Source organism: Megascapheus bottae, chromosome 7 (assembly GCF_031878675.1).
Source record: "Megascapheus bottae isolate mThoBot1 chromosome 7, mThoBot2.hap1, whole genome shotgun sequence".
Lineage (NCBI taxonomy): Eukaryota > Metazoa > Chordata > Mammalia > Rodentia > Geomyidae > Megascapheus > Megascapheus bottae.
In genome coordinates, this window is record NC_143515.1 from 47,094,297 (window position 1) to 47,115,923 (window position 21,627).

The 21,627-nt window shown below is 39.1% G+C and overlaps 1 protein-coding gene, 1 non-coding gene and 1 pseudogene across 2 annotated transcripts in view; 2 read left to right on the forward strand and 1 right to left on the reverse strand.

Moving 5' to 3' along the window:
- The window catches only part of Acyp2 (acylphosphatase 2), a 99,027-nt gene that overhangs the window by 65,325 nt on the left and 12,075 nt on the right, over positions 1–21,627 (reverse strand). The gene's annotated exons all lie outside the window — the stretch shown is intronic.
- LOC150060746 (U6 spliceosomal RNA) lies at positions 2,900–3,005 on the forward strand. Its single transcript, XR_016536342.1, has one exon. It is a non-coding gene; the product is annotated as a U6 spliceosomal RNA (small nuclear RNA).
- LOC150060747 (putative ribosomal protein eL39-like 5) lies at positions 9,437–9,630 on the forward strand (annotated as a pseudogene).

Sequence of the window (21,627 nt, forward strand, 5' to 3'; positions counted from 1 at the left end):
CACACAAACATATAAACATATACCAAAAAGCTGGAAATGGAGCTATGGCTCAAGTAGTAGACTAATAGCCTTGAGTAAAAAAAAGCTCAGAGATACCCAGGCCCTGAGTTCAAGCCCTATGTGTGGCACAAAAAAGAAAAAGAAAAAAATTATACCTAAGTTTGCATGGTGTTCTTTCCATTTTATAAAACATTATATTCCTAGGTATCAGATATCAATGTATCTAACTTACTGTGCAACAAGAGTGGAAGAAAATATGCCAAAGCCTTAATAGCGGCTGTCAGTGCAAGGATACAGAAGACACCAAACCTGAGCTGAGTGAGTGTCCCAATCATTCTTTCAGTCAGGCTAAGTAGATCAGGATGCTTAGTAAATCAGATCAAGTGAGAAAAACTAATTGTGATTTGGTTTCTCTCTTAAATTGAGGACAGATTAAAAAATAACACATATTTCATATGTCAAATCTCCAGACATCACAGTAAATACCACTATAGTGTCAGACTTCAATAAGATTTAGAGTTGAAAACGAATAATGTTTATTTAAATATGCAGAAATGTGGATATATAGTCTTTTTCACAACTACAGAAATGGCTGGGTGTTCTATAGCAATATTTTTAAATCTAACAGTTACAAACCGGGGCAGGAGTTTGACCTAGTGCTAGACTGCTTGCCTAGCAAGCACAAAGACCAGGGTTTGATTCCTCAGTACCACATACAGAGCAAAAGCCAGTAGTGGTGCTATGGCTCAAGTGGTAGAGCTCTAGCCTTGAGAATGCCCAAGGACAGTGCTCAGGTCCTGAGTTCAAGCCCCGGGACCAGTAAAAAATTTTAAAAGTAAATAACATAAATCTATTGGATGGCTTGTGTAACTGCCATGAGATTTTTTTTTTAAACAGGAGTTTGTATGTATAACTAAAAAGCAGTATAACTTTAGCTTCTATATTGAACAGTAAAAAGAGATTAATTTTTTTTAAATCTTAGCAGGTCACAAAAATGAAAAGATCCTGTACTTCTCCAGTACTATAGTTTAAGAAAACAGATTATTTTTACTCCAATTTCTGGGTGGTACTAATCTAGAAGCCAGCAAACATTCCTAGCCTCATTCTTAAGAACTGATGAAGTACATCTGCAAAAACAAACAGTTGGAAAGCTGAGCTTGCCAGAAAAAAAGAGTAGAACAAAATGTTGTTTTTAATCATTTCCCTAATACTCTTCTTCAAGGAGAAATAAAAGTGAGAGCCAATAACTTTTTTTATTAAAAATTGCTTAAATAAACATATATGTATACACACACATAATCACAGCATAGGGTGTAGGATACATTTGACAAATGTCTAATCCCATAAAATCTGATTTATAACAGAATATTTCTCAATACTATTCACAAATAATAATTCTTTGCTGATCTATACTGAACCCGGAAAAAGTAATTCACTTTCCTTCCAAAATCTAAAAGAAACTTCTTATCAGCAGGATGTCTAATGAGTTAAGTCAATTACTAAGCGGCTATTTCCATTTGTGTAGCAAGAGTCTCGAATGAAAAAATAATTTTTATCATATTTGCTGTTTTGGACCAAAACTAATTTCTTGCCCAACCATAGGAATTATATAACATTAAGTCAATGGAAAGTTATGTAAAGATCAAACTCCAACAATTAAAAAAGAACACACACACACACACACACACACACACACACACACAATAACTGCCATTCACTGTTCTACATATTTTAAAAGCTAAAACTATGATCTTAGAAAAGTACACATTGGCCAGGAGTGTGGCCTAGTGATAGACTGCTTGCCTCACATGAATGAAGCCCTGGATTCGATTCCTCAATACCACATACACAGAAAAATCCAGAAGTGGTGCTGTGGCTCAAGTGGTAGAGTGCTAGCCTTGAGAAAGCCAAAGGACAGTGTCCAGACCCTAAGTTGAAGCCCCAGAAATAAAAGAAAAGAAAAACAGAAGAAAAGGGAAAAAAAGTCCACTTTTAGGCATGAAGTAAAAATAAAAAATGCTATAGTTAAAGATAGTAATTATTAATATTAAGATCAGAACTAAGCAAACCATATAGAAAAAGAGGGGAGAGAGACCACTGTAAAAATATAGGGAGAAATAACTGGATGATGTGGGTTGGAGGAAAAGCAAGCTTGACTTTCCCTTGAGCTGGAGGCAGACAGACTTTAAGAGACCCACAACTCAGGAGATAACATTTGTAGCTCTGTGTGAGGTCCTGGAACATTTTGTGTTGTTCAGTTTTGAGATTGCAGAAATCATACAAGGCAGCCAACATGATTAGTCTTCTTTCTCCAATCTACATTTTTGGTCACTATCCATAGCATGTATTTGAAACTGTCAATATACAAGGCATACAAAAGATTTGGAAGCTAAATTTCTTTTTTAATTATTTCATTATTTTTGTTATTATAAAGGTGATAGGTTTCAGCTTGATAAGTCAGGTAATGAGTACATTTCTTTTTGCACAATGCCATCGTGTCCTTGGCTCTCTCCCAGTCTTTCCCTCCTATCTCTATCCACAAGCATGAGGCTCTGAGTTCAAATCATAGTACTACAAAAAAAGAAAACAACAAATGTCAGTAACTGGGGAAAACATATGAGGAATGGAAATATTCAAATGCCAGAGCAAAAAGAACAGAAGCAATGATCAAGCATTAACACTCTGATGTAAAGAGAAAACTGAACCTTTAGATCAAAGGAATTCACCAAATGCCAGGTAGACTTAATGTGGAAGAAAAGACATAATCAATATTTATTATAGCCCTATAGGATTAAAGAAAGCAGGGAGATAATATTTACATATAAAAATTAAATGTTCTCATATTTGTACTTAAAACTAGCATTGCAAAATAGATGAATTGTAAAAGTCACACTAATGAGTGCTCACTTCGGCAGCACATATATTAAAATTGGAACGATACAGAGAAGATTAGCATGGCCCCTGCGCAAGGGGCCACGCAAATTCGTGAAACGTTCCATATTTTTCCATTTGTTAGGAAATGGAAAGACTTAGAAAAAATCATATTAAGTGAAGTAAGCCAGACTCAAAGGAACTTAGGCTCAATGGTTTCCCTCATTTGTCATAGTCAGTAGAAACCTTGGGCTCTCCTAGCAGAAATTTGCAATAGAGCAAAACCTTGATACATAAGACCATATAGTATGACGCTAATTGAAAGGACCTCTAGGATGTAGAAACAAAAGCCATATAATGAATGATTGTTGTCCTTAAGGTACTATGTTATCTCTCAGCTCTTTTGCTGTCCCTTGGTTATCTCATAGTTACAGTATCTCACTTTGTTATCTGATATATCGGATATATTTGTATTTGGTTATTTGACATTGGCTAGGGAAGGGGGGAAAACAAGCTGGGGGTAGGGGTAGGGGGGAGGGAAATGGGGACTAAGATATGTGAAAGGGTATTAATGTATGTGAATTAATGCACCTTCTATCTGGCAAATATCATGTAACCCTTTTATTAATTACAATTAAAAAATATCAAAAAAAAAGTCACACTAATGATTTTACTTTTTTTTTTTTTGCCAGTCCTGGGCTTTGAGCATTGTCCTTGGGTTTTCTCAGGGTTAGAGCTCTACCACTTGGGCCACAGCACCACTTTGTGCTTTTTCTATGTATGTGGTAACAGGGAAATGTAGCCAGGTCTTTGTTCATGCTAGGCAAGCACTCTACCTCTAGACCAAACTCCTGGCCCCACACTAATGATTTTAAATGTTAATTATCTCTACTTAGACAATAAATTAAACAAACATTTAGAAAGCTGATTGGAAGACTAGAAGAAAGGAAAAGCTTTATATTTGAGTAGCTTTAATGACATGATTTTTTTTCCTGCTATTTGAACAAGAGGCCCCAGATTTTTATTTTGCACTAGGTCCTACAAATTGAGCAGCTGTCCTTTGCCAGAACATGATGGTCTCCTGGCTTCCTCTCCTCTTCTCCCTCCTTTCCACAGCAGACAAAGAGCTCATGTCTATAATCCTAGCTACTAAGAAAGCTGAGATCTGAGGATCGCCTCTTGAAGCCAACACAAGAAGAAAAATGTGAGATTCTTAGCTCCGATTAACCACCAAAAGGCCAAAAGAGGAGCTGTGGTTCAAGTGGTAGAACTGCTAGCCTTGAGCTTTGGAACAGGTCCCAGGCCCTGAGTTCAACAATCCCAAACTCCACACCCCCAAAAAGAAGAAAATACATTCCTAACCTAAATAGTTGTTGTATCTAATTAGAGATGTTTAACATTACACTTAGAAAATACAATGTTACAAAGCAACAGAGGAAGCAGAAATATTAACAGAATTCCTAAATTGTTAAATAGAAAAAAAGAACAAAATTAAATACTGACAAATAACATAGTCTTTGATGGTGATAGTATCTTCTCGATAAATGTAATTTTTGCTATTTGTTCACATCATATCATAATATGGACTTCCTGATAAGCCATAAATACATTCATGATTGGAATTACTTCTTCACTGAAGAGAAAGAAACTAGACTGAGAAAAAGCTTTAACTCCATAAGTGTGCAATTTAAAAATATTTAAATTATTGATGCCTTACTTCTTGCAGAATTGACTAAATCTATTATCTAGTGTATTGTAAGGAAGTGCTGATAGGTAAAAGATGATTAGTTTCAAGAATCTTTTTTATTTTAATCTTTGAGTAGTTGTACAAAAGGGTGTCATTCAACAAAGCAATATTGTGTCTCCTTGAATCTATGTCTCTAAATCTTTTTCGGCACAATACAGATACATAAAATGTTTTACTCTATAAAATAGTGTGAAAGCAAATTGTAAATGACTTACAGATTAAAGTGTATACTCCTTATTGGTCAGGTGTACTAATAGGGATTTTGTTTGATTTTTTTTCCCCTACTGGAGATAAAACTCAGGATCTTGTAGTCACTATGTAGGAGCTCTACTACCTGTGCCACCTTCCCCACCTCTGGCCCAGACCCCAGTCCTAGACAGCTCTGTGAAGCTATGAGAAAATATCTGAACCGTGTGGCCTGGATTAGTTGAGGCAATGAGCCCACTTCTTCAGGTCAGTTCCCAGCACTAACATAGTACCTGAGAAGGCAATTTAAGAGACAAAGGATTTCTTTGGGTCCAGCCCCCAATCACCTCACATAAATAGAAATGACAAAATGATGTTGTCCTGCCATCTTTTCTCCTGTTCTTGGGTTATCACCAGCAGCAGGCAAGCTACCATACCTCTCATATTTTGAAATGAACAGCTGGTATAGTGGATCATACCTGTCATCCTGGCTACTGAGGATCGGGAGGATCATGCTGCCAAGCCAGCCTTGGGCAAAACAGTTATGGAGACTCCTAGCTCAACAAACAGCCAGGCATGGTGGTGCATACCTAGGATCCCTTATGTAGGGTGATTGTGGTCTAAGGCCTGCACCATGTTACAGAATGCCAGCAGTGATAGCTTTCTCTCCTGCAGTCTTTATTTCTTTTGAATTTTTACATTCTTGAACTCCTCAAACACTATTAAATAGTAGTGATGACAGGCATCCATCCTGTCACTAATCTGAATTGGATTTGCCTCTGGTAGCTCATCCGTGAGTGCCCTGTTGATGTTGGCTTCATGCTGATGTCTTCATCCTTCCCATGTGAGATCTTCTGAGAGCTATGTGGCTAGGTTTTCACTGTTAAGATCTGGAAAATTTGGGTCTACATCTACACAGGCACCGCCACTGCAGACAAATATAATAAGCCAAGAGAAAATAAATTTTAAAAATCATAACAAAACTTTTTACCCCATTAAATAACTAATCTAAATTCAGTCACTGACAGATGTGTGGCTTTGGGTGACTAAATCCTCACTTTACTCCTTCAAGTCTGAAACAATCCAGAAGTAAGGCTGTCTAGACAATGCAGGGTGGTCAGGATTTTTACTTTCTGATTTCTCTCCCTAAGTTATTTTTAGGAGGAATGACAAAATTTTATGGTAAGCTCTTAAATAAACATTTAGAGTTTCATACAAGAGTATCTGTCAGATTTTAAGACTTATGGCCTATATTTTATGCATTTTTGCATGTTAATTTTACTTTACAATAAAAAAGTTTAAATCATGCATACCAATGCAGTAAAGAAATCATTACTACTAGTCAGGAGAACCAATGGTAAAAAAAAAAAAAAAACAGCTTTGTGAGCCCCACCTAAAGTTTGACAAGGCAGAGATAGTGGTTCTGGTTCTGTCATCATTATATCACCAAAGACTGGTACATAATACCAAAAATTATGTGATGAATTAACTGATTCAGGTTGCACTGAGCTCTCTTGTGAAATTAGGTCACTGAAGAATGGTATTGCAGAATTCTGAGTATTCACAAATTCAAGATAAATTAGTATTGGGCACCTAGCAGAAAGGTGATTCACGGCTATAATCCTTGTTACTCAGGAGGCTGAGATTTGCAGATTGCAGTTCAAAGCCAGACTGAGCAGTAAAGTCCATGAAACTCTTATCTCCAATAAAACACCACGAAGTCAGAAGTGGAGCTTTAGCTCAAGTGGTAGAGCACTAGATTAGAACATACAAGTTCTAGGACCAGCACACACAAAAAAAGCAATGCTAGGATATTTTTCTCTGATTTAATTCTATAATTACAAAGTAGTAGGGATTATTATTTACTATGTTCATATTGGTTTTATTTATCTTCTAACCCATCATGACATTTAACACAAAGGCACTTGCACAAGGTCCTGAAGCTGTAGTTCTCTTACCCCATTCAAGCATGTTAATTCCCAAAACACAGAGAATGAGATTCACATTGATCCTTCCCATCCCTGCTACATTTACATTCATCATTCTGCTATTTCCTGCTAGCACTTGTCATAATTCATAAGCATTCTATGTACTTGTTAATATCCCAACTCCTTGCATAAAGTAATTACAGTAGATGATTCTTCACCTTTTACAGCTAATCTTGGTGCTTGGCATATAGTAGGTTCTCAGTAACAATTAATTTGGTGAATGAATGAATGCACTCAAGTCCTTTTTGTAATACTAAAGAAATGTTAACTTACCTAAGGAGATCTTCCCTTTGGAATAATCCCCAGTGTGAGAGTTTTTTGACTGATACTTTTAGGGACGTCATGGAGCCTTTAGAATAAGATCAGTGGCTGTGTTACTTTCTGTAGCTATGACCAAAATACCTGTGAGAACAGCTCAGTAGGAGGAATTATTCATTTTTAGATCATGATTTCAGAGTTTTCAGTCCATAGTCCTTCATCCATGATAATGCAAAACATGGTCCTAGAGGACATGACAGCCAGGAACACAGCATGAAGAGGGGACTGGGAACCAGGTCTAAACTTCAAATGCACACTTTTCATGACTCACCAAGTCCCTCCACCTGGGCCCCGCCTTCTAAAGTTTCCAACATGTCCCCAAATAGCACCACCAGCTGAGGATCAAATGTTCAACACTTGTTAAGGAAATACATGTTCAAATCATAGCACCAGCAGAATTCTGTAGCCTCCTCTATCATGTGAGGACACAAGAAGAACACTACTGTCTATGAACCTAGTGGTAGGACCTCACCAGACTATGAACCTGCTAGAACCTTCATGTAAGGCTTCTCAGCCTCCAGAACTGTGAGAATGAAGTTTACACACACATTCAAATCTGGTACTTTGTTACAGCAGCCCAGACAAACTAAGACAAGATCCCACAACTAAAATGGGCCACTGTGGAATGAAGAAAACTAGCAGGCCAGAATTGAAAACATCATAATTATTTAGTTCTGGACTCAATTCTCTTTCCTTAAAACCTGCTGCTGAGTGTTTTCAATTGTGGTGCTATTCTTAAACAAGAGACATGGTGATCCAGCTGTATTATCTTTCAAAGACTTTCTGCTGAGAACTTTGTAAAATTTTTTCTACTTACAAGCACACAGGGACATAAAAGGGTCACCTTATCCATTATGCAACTTCCAAGCAAAGCTCTACCCAGAAAACCTTGAGTTCAGAAATGTATGTGTACCAGTAAATTCACCTGGTGAATCACCTTAAAGTGGTAGATTTGGGACACCACCTTGCTTTATTCGGTGACAGCTATAAAGTAAAGCTAGCCAACCATTTTGAAAATACATTGAATAAAAGAAATCAGATAGGACAAAAACAAATCTCTTATCATTACTGAATAAACAATTTGAAGTACACAGTCTACCCATAAGAAGACATTTTAAAGAAATATATTCAGTGGAAGTTTTTAATAGCATAATAAATGCTTTGATATGTTGTGATAAAAAGCAGTGGAAGTGATGCTGTAGCTCAAAGTTGCAGAGCACTGGTCTTAAGCTGAGGAGCTCAGGGACAACACTCAGGCACAGAGATCAAGACCCATGCCAGCCCCCCTCCCAGGGGGCAGAAAAAAAACAACCAGTATAAAATTGTGTACACTTGTCAATAGTAGTGCTAGGTATAGTGAAGTTAGCCTGAGCTACTTTGAGAACCTATCTCTGAAATAAAACAAAAGAGTAGGGAATTGGTTGAAGGTAGATATATGTACATTAGAGAACTACAGCAGTGAGGAATTCATTACCACTCCTAGCATGGACAGAATGGAGAGCTGGGAGGAAGCAACTGCCTGAGCAAAATACAGTTAACACCTTAGGTTACAGAACATTTTGGAATGTTAGCTTGACAATAGTGCTTCTTCCAACCCATAACCTGGCAAGAAAGAAAACAAAAACTGGAGTCTTTCTATCCTGCCATCATCTCCTCTCCTGGTATTGGCAGCATCAGTGAGTAGGCAGAAGGCACAGGTACAGTACATGGTGGTCAGTCTCCTAATGCAAAGCTACTTGTAGCAGCTGGAATGCCGGGGGGAGGGGCACTCAGAACAACAGATTAGGTAAGAAGGGAAGCAGCAGAATTGCCAGAGGAAGAAGGCAAATTGCAGCACAGCAGAGCCCCTGACCATTCCTGTCAAGCTCTGGAGCCAGCATAGCCCTTCAAAGAGAGTCCCAATCCAACAATGGCAAGAAGATGGGGCTTTGGTGATTCCTCAATAGTGAGTTACTGCATGCAGGCTCTTCCCCTGAGTCCCAAAATAATGTCTAGTTAGAACCAGTAAGCTCTCTGGGCAACTGACACTGTTATTCCAAAGAGGTGGGGAAGGAGACCTGCCACAACATGGGCTATGATGGCTGTTAACAATGGTTGAGACCTGTGGCTAAATCACTTCTTGTTCTCGAGTATTAGGATACAGAACAATTAAGATGCTGTGACAATGAGATTTAAATAGTGACATAATAAATGAATTGGGGTTTATTTCTCTGGCCTTGAAAAGTGTACGAGCTACATGGTAAGTATCTGTCTCAAAAAATAAAATCTTGCTCTGTTCGGCTTTTGTTCGCCATCGTGGTTACAGCACCAGCTTGGGCTTCTAACCATGTCTTCTCACAAGACTTTCAGAATCAAGCAATTTCTGACCAAGAAATGAAAGCAAACTCGCCCCATTCCCCAGTGGATTTGGATGAAAACTGGTAATAAAATCAGGTACAACTCCAAGAGAGACACTGGACCTCTGAGGAATTGCACCAGACGCCCACATATTTATGCTCCAGCATGAACGAATTAAACTGAAATGTCGCCACTGTCTGGACTGACAGTTGGGCATTTTTAAACTCATTTTTCTTTGGTTGCTTTAAGAATGGGCACACTGAATAATAAATATGTGAGATCTTACATTTGAATTGTTTAAAAGAAAAATAAAATCTTAAAAATAATACAAATCAGTTTTTAAAAGGAACTTAGTCCTGGGAAGTCAGCTAACATTATACTTTAAATGCCATATTCCAGAAACAGATTCTGCAAATCTTTCTACCACCTAAAGCAGTAAGTCGTGCCATGCTAATCAGCAAATAGGTTTATTGGTGAATAAGCGACTTTTTTAATTGACATGATAAATTTTTCATACTGTCACAGGTAAAACTGGAAGTATTCAAAAACACATGAATGTGGGGCCAGGAGTTTGGCCTAGTGGTAGAGTGCTTTCCTAGCATGCACAAAGACCCGGGTTCAATTCCTCAGTACCACATACATAGAAAAAAGCCTGAAGTGGTGCTGAGGCTCAAGTGGTAGAGCTCTAGCTTGAGAAAGTCCAAGGACAGTGCTCAGGCCCTGAGCTCAAGCCCAGTACTGCCACATATGCATACACACACACACACACACACACCATGAATGTTCCCAGTCCTTGCACATACTACAGGAATCCAATGGTGGTTTGTTTGTTTGTTTGCTTATTTGTTTGTTTGTTTTGCCAGTCTTGGGGCTTGAACTCAGGGCCTAGGCACTGTCCTTGGACACTTTTTGCTCAAGGCTAACGCTCTGCCACTTGAGTCACAGTACCACTTCTAGCTGTTTCTGTGTATGTGGTACCAAGGAATTAATCCTAGGGCTTCATGCACAGTAGGCAAACACTCACTCTATCACTAGGCTACGCTCCCAGCCCTCCAGTAATGGTTTTGATATATAACATTAGGTACAGTATGAGAGGTTTCAGTCTCTAGCTGTGCCTTAGCCAGCCATTCTTTTTAGGGTGTTCTGACTCTATGGTTTGGCCCCAGAATTTCATGTGCATTTTAATGAGTTTTCTACATGATCCACACTATGCTTTCCATGTTTCCTAATCCAAAATTCTCATACTGAAACTCAATGGGTGACGTGAAAAGTTGAAGTCTTTTAGGAGGTAGTTGACTACGTGAATGCTTCTGCATAAATAAGGTACTTTTACCTTATTTTTCTTTTCTTTTTCCCCCTAGTACTAGGGCTTGAACTCAGGGCCTGGCACTTCCAGCTTTCTCAAGGCTGGCACAATGCCACTTGAGCCACAGCATTAGTTCTAGCTTTTTCTGTGTATGTGGTACCAAGGAATGGAACCCAAGACTATGTGCATGCTAAATAAGCACTCCACCACTAGGCCACACTCCCAGTCCCCAACGATCTTTATTGAACAATTTCACGCAACATTTGGTTTTTATTTTCTACCTTTTTGCTTTTTGTCTTGATTTTTTAAAACAAGGTCTCACTAAATATTCCAGTATGGCCTAGAACACGAGTCCTCTTGCCTCAGCCTCTTCCTGAGAGCTGGTATTAAAGGCATAAACAACCACACCTTGCTAGCCCAGCCACGTTCTTCCCTGTGAGGACACAGTGTTCTTTTCCCAGTACAAAAACAAAGTTCTATGTAGGAAGTCAATAACAAGCCCTGCCAGACACCAGGCTAGAGAGTGCTTTGATCTTGCACTTCCCAGCCTTAGGACCTTTGAGATAATATATTTTCTGCTTCTCTCTCTCTCTCTCTCTCTCTCTCTCTCTCTCTCTCTCTCTCTCTCTCTCTCTCTCTCTCTCTCTCTCTCTCTCCTTCTTCCCCCCATCTCTAACATTGGTATGTGTACTTGAACTCAAGTCCTCAAACTGGTGCCTAATTTATTCACTCAAGGTGTTGCTCTACCACTCTCCAGGCCTGGAAGCTAAGTCTGTCCCCACATCCATTTAAAAGCTCTGCCCAAAGCATTTGACTTTTGTGTTTCCTCTTGTAAACATTTATATAGAAAATCTTTAATGATTAAGGATGTAGGGAACATGAATTTTTAAAGCCAATATTGTAATTAGTACAGGCAGGAGTTCTATGTCTTTAAAAAGGACAACAAACCTTTCAAAAGAAGAGAAAGAAATGTAATTAGAAATGTATCAAGGACTACAAGCCTGTTTTTAACTCGTTGCCTAAGAAACCAAAATAGACCTGACAGTACTACTTCCAAAGAAGCTTACAGCTACTTACTCTATTATTAAATTTTCCAGTTTGAATTTTTCAGATTCACGAAGGGGTGAATACAAACCTCTCCTGTATAAAAAAATTACTTCCTCTGATTAAATTTGTTTGTAATACTTCTACTAATGAAAATTCATGTTTATGGACAAATGCACCTCAGGATTTGCTGATATACTGGTTATTTCTAGTATTACCAGGGGACCAGAGTGGTAAATGTGCGATTAGGAATGTGGGAGGGTAAACAGGAGGGGGTAAATGCAAATTTTCTGTTTCCATGGCAACAAGAAAACTTGAAGGTAAGTAGACAGGTAACCTGACCATCTTGCTGGTGAAACGGACAGTGTGTTCATTTACCTGATTCCTGCACTGGTCCAACCCACAATGTGATTTTACCTCATCCTATGTTTGACAGAAAACAGAAATGTCAGCCAAACTGGAAATGCAAGTGTGATGTACACGATGTCACAGTATCAGAATGGAGATAACTTTGGTATTGACTTTCCAGATGGATCAAGTCCTTTACAAAGCTCCTAATACCCTCTTGGATCAACTCTTCCATGTCTTGATTCATCCTGTATACATATCCTCTTTATCCATCCATCTCCTCTCAAGTATTTACGATGCATTACTTATCTTTGTATCCACAGTTCTCAACACTCTGTCCAACCCAATAGATCCTTCATAATCACGAATGAATAATTGCTAGTCCAATATCTTTACATGAATTCCAAGGACTTTTGGAGAATCTGCAAAATGGCAGACAACTAGCTACATGGGTTTCCTAGAAGAAAAATTCTATATCTAGGAAAGAATTCAAGGGTCTAATATGCTTTGGCTTTTCATTGAGGTGAAAAAAAAATGGAAAAACCTTCCTGAAAAGACTGGTCCAGAGTGTTCTCCTGGCAACAAGTCTTCTTTCCACCCTAAAGCAACCATCTTATCCCTAGCTGGGGCATAAAGACACCTGGCATTGCTATTACAAGTAGTCTCCCTCTGCTACAAGTACTAGATGTTTTAAAATATCTTTGGGGAGTTGGGGGTTGAAGAGAGGTCCTTTGGAATTTATGACTGTTAGTATTCAAAATACATTCACTGACTGTGGGAAATAAGGCACAGATCCTAAAGGAAAAAACAAAAACAAAGAGTAAGTGTGAATAGAATATAGGTAATTCAGAAACTTCAAACCATCTGGTCCATACAGCGTCTCCAAGAAGGCTAGTTGGAAAGTAAGGGTAAGGAGGTTAGCCACAAGAGGCATCACCAAGGATAGCTATGTAGCCCAAACACCTCTGCCTTTCATGTAATTTTTTTTTCAGTTTTCTTTCATTTGCTTCTATTTTCCCTTTGCCAATTCTCTTCCTTTTTATACTTTTTTCCACCTCTACTCATCATTACACACCAAATATAGTGTTTCATCTTTGATTCTAACATTTCAACTCAGGTTGCATTTTAATTTTTTTTAGGTCTGGATCTAGAATTCAAGCTCAGTACCTGCTGCTTTTGTTCATTGGCTAATGACCTGTCAACTAAGCCAGGTTCCAACCCTTGAAGCTGCATAGTTCATTAATGACACTTCTCCAAACCATGTCTAGCTATAGGTGAGGGAGTCTCATAAACATGTTTTTCTTTTTGGTCTTTTCTTTGTGTCAGTCCTGCAGCTTGAACTTAAGAGTCTAGGTGCTGTCCCTGAGTATTCAGGACTAGCACTCTACCATTTGATCTACAGCTTTTCTTCCTGCTTTTTGGTAATAATTAGAGTCTCATGGACTTTCCTGCCCCAGCTGGCTTTGAATCATGCACCTCAAGTCTAAACCTCCTAAGTAGCTAGGATTATAGGCATGCACCACCAGCCCCTGCTCATCTTCCTATCTTAGCCTTGCAATAGCTAGGATTTACAGGCATGACCAACTAGCATCCAGCTTTCAGAGTCAGTTTTATAATCCTTTCTGGACAAGAAGTCAAGTTTGACGTAGTCTGAACTACTGACTATGCATACATGCATGCATGCCTGGCTCACTCCTGGATACTACCACTTGGCCAGGATTTTTTCACTTTAAACTAGACAAGGGAATGCTGTAGTCCAGAAATTGCCACCACTGTGAATGAAAAGTAAGAATTTGTTGGTTCTAGGCATACTAAACCAAAAGTATGCTGTATATCCCTAAACCATATGTAACTCCTTATATGTACACACAGGTGTAAGTCTTACTGTGTGCTATTTGGCTGGCCAATTTTTCCACCTTTCAAAACATTCCAGAGCAAGCAAAATCCATGCTTCCTGAGAGCTTTTTAGAAATGCAGGGGCTCAGGATCTACCCCTAATTTACTAGCTGAGAACCCTGCCCTTGATCAATATCGCTGAGTGATTTGATAAACACTGAAGAAACCCAACATGTGCACAACTGACTGCACAGAAGGAAATAGAATCCTGAATCCAGAATTTTTATTCTTTCAAACAACCTATGCCAGTGATTCAACAAAGATGGCTGAACCCCACCCAAGATTTCTAGCTCAGAGTAAAATGGAATCTGAGAATCTTAATTTCCAATAAAATGCCAAGAGATGTTAATAGTGGCATTGTTGCTCTAGGAACTTCATCATTAGCTTATACCATTTACAAACAACATGCCTCCTATGTGGGGAAGTATATCCCCCTAAAGCCCTCCCAGCTACTGAAAGGAGAAGGAAGAGGAAAGGAAGTCTGAACAAAATGCTTCATCTGTGTTAGAAGAACATAGCTGCTAATGCTCTTTTGCACAGTAGGGTAAAAATAGCTGAAGAGATTACTATAGCAACAGCTGTGTAATCTACAGGGACCTTCTCCACTGGCATCATTCATAAAGGAAGACACACCTCATAGAAATTCCACCTCAGCGCCAAGGCTTATCAGAAACAACAAACATGAGAAGTATGTTCTGCTCATAAAATACTAGGAGACAAAATCATAGATTTAAGATAGATATAACATGACTCTATAAGGCCTGTTTCTGGATTTGGTCCAGCAATGAAACAAAAATAAAAATTTAATTCTAGGGGGCCAGGAGTTTGGCCTAGTGGTAGAGTGCTTGCCTAGCATGCATGAAGACCCGGGTTCGATTCCTCGGTACCCCACATACATAGCAAAAAGCTGGAAGTGGTGCTGAGGCTTAAGTGGTAGAGTGCTAGCCTTGAGAAAGTCCAAGGACAGTGCTCAAACCCTGAGCTCAAGCCCAGGACTGGCAAAAAAAAAAAAAAAAAAAAAAAAAAATTTAATTCTATGGCTCTGAAAGAAGCAGAAAAATAGAACTGAGAAAAGTTGACAATACTCATTATGAATTTTAAAATGCCCAAAATAGCTCCTGAAAACTATAAATAAAATTATATATAATAATATAAATATATATAATATAAATAAAATTATATATATATATATGTAGAGAGAGAGAGAGAGAGAGAGAGATATCAAAGAGCTCCACCTAGAGTTTAAAAAAGAAGTTATAGGGTGGGGAGTTTGGCCTAGTGGTAGAGTGCTTGCCTAGCATGCATGAAGACTGGGGGTTCGATTCCTTGGTACCACATACATAGAAAAAAGCTGGAAATGGTGCTAAGGCTTAAGTGGTAGAGTTCTATCCAAGTTATGGGCTGGGAATGTGGCTTAGTGGTAGAGTGCTTGCCCTAGCATGCACAAAGCCCTGGTTTGATTCCTCAGAACCACATACACAGAAAAAGCTGGAAGTGGCATTGTGGCTCAAGTAGTAGAGTGCTAGTCCTATTTTCTAACCAGTAGGTCTCAGTCAGGGTCACCAAGAGGAATTCATACACATTTCTGAACCTCATTCTAGAGGTTTGCAGTATGTAAGTTCAAGTGAAGCCCAAGAATTTGCATTTCTGTTGCGCTGCCAGCTAATGCTGATGCTACTGATCCAGGATTATACTTGAGAATCATTTCCCTAGACAACCGTAAAATTATACTTGATAAATTCCCTAAATCATTCTTTCTCTCTTTTATCAAACCACAAAGTGATATGTCATAGTCTCTCTGATTCTAATCTTCCCTCTTCTAGCTCTTAAGTCACGGTACTAACACAGTTATTATCTGTGAAGGTTTAAATTTGAAATATCCTCTACAGGCTCATGATTGAACAGGCTCTGTGTTGGGAGGGTCTAGAAACTTTAGGAGTTAGGACTTTTCTGAAGGGAGCAGATTATTGGGAACAGGTCTGTAAGCTATCTTATCCCTGGCCCCTTCTCTCTGATTTATGTCTGAAATGAGATAAAGAAGACCTTCAACCCAGACTCCCTCTGCCATGATGTCCTGGATGACGCCAACCTCTAAAACCATGAGCCAAAACATAAGGTGCTTATGTGTAGCATTTTGGCCACTTTGATGGAAAATTAATACAATATCATAACCTAAAGTCCCACTGGGTCAGTCCTTGACCTGAAACTTTTCAACAACTCCCTACTACTTACAAAAGAAGGTAACATGACATCCAACCTTTTAATACTTCAATTTTAATCCTACCTTTTCAGCCATTGTTTCCATTTTCTCCATTTCCTATCTTCTGCCTATGTTTACAACAGAGGTTCTTTCAACAGTGCCTTTGAGCCTGAAATTTTCTTCTAGAATTCCTATTTTCTCTTTGTGTGTGGCAGTTGTTGTGCTGTGTATCGGGAACTCAAGAAACAACAGGACAATCCCTGTCTTGCAGAAGCTTTCAGACTTGAGAGGGGTGATAAGTGATAATGAATGTTGAACCCAGTACCCTCTTTTATATACTCCCCTTTTCTCTTTCCCCTACTTATTTAGAAGCTGGAAAATCTAATCACAGCTAAAAAGTCCCATGGCATATAATCCCAGCTAGGGAATGGTACAGTATGCCAGAGCTGAACAGTGTGCCATAGACAAGGAAGAGATATCCCTAAGGAACCACCCCCAATAACCAGGTAAGACCTACCTCCTAAAGTTTCTAGAACCTTCCCAAACAGCACCACCAGCAGGCAAGGAGTAAGCCAAAAGCCATTCTGTCCTCCAATCTTGCATGTGAATGTGATGCTTTAAGCTGGGGCAGCCATCCTACAAGAGAATCCTACAGACGCAGATCCTGACCCAAGTGCCAGCAACAACAGACTGCAGGCTCCCTTGTTTGAATAGACTAAGTCCCATTTGTCAGAATCAGCTGTTTATCAGGTTACTGTCTGTCAGGTTTATCTGTTACATACAGCTGAAAGCATTCTCTTAGCAGGAAGGCAGGAGCTATAAGCAAGAAATTCTTTCCTAGCAGCTGTGCAGAGTGATGGGCAGAAGCAGGCTTACAGTGAGAGCACCACAGGGGGAGGGGGAGAGGTGCAGTGAGAGTGGGAGACAGGAATGAGGTACCCTTTCTAGGGAGAAGGGGATCCCACAAAAACAGGAAGGAAGAAAGAAAAAGGAACATGTGTAGTGGGACTGAAATGCTAGCAAGAGACGGAAATGTCTGGAAGGAGGGGCTGGGAGTTTGACCTAGTGGTAGAACGCTTGCCTAGCATGCACAAAGACCTGAGTTCGATTCCTCGGTACCACAAGCATAGAAAAAAAGCTAGAAGTGGTGCTGTGGCTCAAATGGTAGAGTCCTAGCCTTGAAGAAAGCCCAGGAACAATACTCAGGCCCTGAGCTCAAGACCCAGGACTGGCAAAAAATAAAAAATAAGAGTCGGGAAGGATGGGGACCAAGACATGAGAAAGGGTATCAATGTATGTGAATTAATGTACCTTCTATCTGGCAAATATAATTTAACCCTTCTATTAATTACAATAAAAATATATGAAAAAAAAGAGTCGGGAAGGAGAGGCATGTCTATCTTTCTCCCCAGGGCAGGAGGAGGAATCCTTGCCCTGCGTTTGCTCAGCCTCATTCCTAATGCCACCCTTATACTTTCCATTCTGTGTTGAGTTTACCTCTTTCAGCCCAATTAAAGTATTTGAATTTTTCACAATACTTTTAATCATCTTTATACTCCTTTGGCATTTGGTAGATGGTCATGGAAAGACACAAATATTTATTGAGCACAAAAATGATGACAAAATATTCCAACTAAAATTCATCCCCCAAAGTTATAATCCGAAACTAGACATAATAGTATATATCTTTAATCCTAGCACTCAGGAAGATTGCCAAAGTAGAGGCTAGCCAGCTGGGGCTACATAGCAAAAAAAATAAATGAAGTTGCTAGGGTCCTATAACCCTAGCTACTTGTGAGGCCAAGATCTGCGAATTAAAATTCAAAGACAGGGCCGGGAGTTTGGCCTACTGGTTAAAGTGCTTGCCTAGCATGCATGAAGACCCGGGTTCGATTCCTCGGTACCACATATATAGAAAAAAGCCGGAAGTGGTGCTGAGGCTCAAGTGGTAGAGCTCTAGCCTTGAGAAAGTCCAAGGACAGTGCTCAGGCCCTGAGCTCAAGCCCAGGACTGGCACAAAAAAAAAAATAAAATAAAATAAAATTCAAAGACAATCTGGGTAGAAAAGTGCACAACACTGTCTTCAGTTAAACAGCAAATTTGCTGAAATGGAGGTAGAGTTCAAAAGTGCTAGAGAGTCCACTATAAATGAAAAAGTCAACTAAGGCAAGGTCTTGAGTTCAAGCCCACTATGAGGCTTCTATACTGGAAATCTCTTCATCATGCTTTCCACTCAGAGGTCACCTCCACAGAAGGCCCTCACCATCCCATTTTTTATTTATTTATTATTTATTTATTTATTTATTTATTTGCCAGTCCTGGGCTTGAGCTCAGGGCCTGAGCACTGTCCTTGGACTTTCTCAAGGCTAGAACTCTACCACTTGAGCCTCAGCACCACTTCCAGCTTTTTCTATATATGTGGTACCAAGGAATTGAACCCGGGTCTTCATGCATGCTAGGCAAGCACTTTATTTATTTATTTATTTTACACATTTAGTTTTATTGTAACAAAGCAACTTGTACACTTTTAACGTTTAAAACTGAGCATCATCTTTCCTTTCCAGTGAAAACAAAAGAAAATTTAAAAATAAATGAACAAAATTACAATAGAGAAAGTCAATTCCGAATCAGATCCTACAGGGTCTGCCGATCTCCCATAGTGGCAGGGCTCAAGTCATCATTAGAATTTTATTTTAAAAGTGTCATCTGAAACTGCAAGGATGACCGTTAACATCACAATTACACATGCCAAAGGAGAAGCCATGTTGTCAAAATGCCCACATAACCCACCCAAACATCTCAAACCCACCCTTTGCTGACCTCCTATAACCCCATTTTTTTAAAGTTTTTTTTCTTTTTTTTAAACAAGAGAAAGTAGACAGATACATGTTGGTAATGCTAACTGTTCGTATTCACATAGACACAGTGTAATCTCTGAGCCCAATATACAGAGAAAGGAGGGAAAAAAGCTAGAATCTATGCACTACTACACAGGGCCTGGTGCCTCTGGCAGAGCAAAGGAACTGGAGGCTTTTCGTTTCCCACAGAGCAGGTGGTGGTGGTGTTGATTCCATAGTTTTTGTTGAGACAGAAAGGGATAAAAATGAATTTAGAACACAGGTGTGTGAATTCTTTTCCCATTGTATTCTGAGCAAGGTATTGCTTCCCACCCCCCAATAAATTGAGAACCATGGTGTTAAGAAAAGAGACCTCAAGAACAGGGGAACTGAGCACAGAGGGGGAGAAGACTGCAACTTAGGCAAGCACTTTAACCACTAGCCCAAATTCCCGGCCTCACCATCCCATTTAAAGAAGGAAAATGTCCTGGTTATGGTGGCCTGTAATCCTAGCTACTTAAGAGGCTGAGAGCTAAAGATTATGACTCAAAGCCAGCCTAGGCAAGAAAGGCCTTGATTCTCTTATCTCCAATTAAACACCTAAAAGCCAGAAATGGACATGTGGCTCAAGTGGTAGAATGCTAGCCTTGAGGGAGGAAAAAAACAGCTCAAGTTCAAGCCCTACAATCAACAAGAAGAAGGAGAAGGAGGAAGAGAATAAGGAGGAGGAGGAAGAGGAAAAGAAGGAAGAGGAGAAGGAGGAGGAGGAGGAGGAGGGGGAGGGAAGAAACTCTTTCATGGCAATTACCATTATCTGAAAATTAATTTTGGGTCTCCCCACATAAGAACCATGAAAATGCATATAATTGGATTTTTTACAATAAGGTTATATGATTCTTAACACATATATACATTTTATATACACAAAAAATACATGATATGTAGGACCTAGGAAGACTGAAAGGAAATATGTTTTTTACTTGATATAATTCTATGGCACTGAATTTTTAGAACAATCATGCAAGCTTTTTGCAAATTTTTAAAAGAATGATCACATTTTTACCTGGTATATTATATATATGTTTATTTGAAATAGGGAAGAGAAGGGGGGAAAACAAGATGATTGGGAGGGGGTGAGGGGAAGGAAACAGGGATAAAAACATGAGAAGGGGTATCAATGTGCGAAAAGTAATGTACCTACTACCTGATGAATGTAACTATAACCCTTCTATACATTATCCTGACAATAAAATTTTAAAAAATGATCACATTTTCAATAAAATTTTTAAAAAATGATTACATTCACACTATACTGAAATATGTTTCAAGCTTTTGAAAAATTGAAATGGCTTGGCACTGTCTCTGAACTTGGTTTTGCACACTGCTAGTGTTCCATGACTTGAACCACAGCTCTACCTGTAGCTTTTTGAGGATTAATTAGAGATAAGTGTCTCCTGGATTTTCCTGCCCAGGCTGGCTTTGAAACACGATCCTCAGATCTTAGTCTCCTGAGCAGATAAGATTTACAGGCTTGAACCACCTACACTGAGCTGGGATATCTTTTTACAACATATTTTATGCTCCCATTTTTTTTTGCTGTAAATTAACTTTAAGAATCATAAAAATGAGCCCAGAGCAGTGGCTCAGGCCTGTAACACTAGCTACTCAGGAGGCTGTGATCTGAGGAACGAGGTTCAAAGCCAGCTCATGCACTAAAGGCCATGAGACTCTTATCTCCAATTAACCACTAGAAAATGGGAAGTGGCACTGTGTCTCCAGGGATAGGGCAGTAGCCTTGAGCTAAAGAGCTCTTTAGCTCAGGGACAGCGCCCAGGCCCAGAGTTCAAGCCCCACAACCAACAACAACAACAAAGAATAATAAAAATGAATTGGGTACAGAAGCAGACTCTTGTAATTCCAGTATTTCAGAGACCAATTCAGGCAGACCCCAAGTTCTAAGGCAGGCTAGGCTCACAGGAGATTTTTAGAACAATGCAACTATTTTGTATCACATTGTAATGAATGGTAGGTGTACATCACAACACATCTGTCAAATTGGAATGTATAACATCAGAGTGAACCCTAATGTAAACTATGGGATTTAGTCAGTAGTCTTAGATCAGCAGTGGCTCATTAACTGTAACAGTCACATTAGCACAAGTTAGCACAGTACGTACAAGGAGGGGCATAAGAGGCTGCACGAGAACTCTATACTATACACTCAGTTTTTCTTTTTTTTTCTTTTTTCATATATTTTATTGTAATTAATAGAAGGGTTACATTATATTCACCAGATAGACGATACATTACTTCACAAACATGACATCCTTTCTCATGTCTTGGTCCCCATTTCCCTCTCCCCACCCCCGCCCCTCATCTTGCTTTTTCCCCTTCCCTATCCTATTTCAAATAACCAAATAAGCATATATACAATATATCACATAACAAGGTGAAATGCCATAACAATATGAGATAACCAAGGGACAGCAAAAGAGATGAGAGATAACATAGTACATTAAGGACAACAATCACTCATTATATGGCTTTTG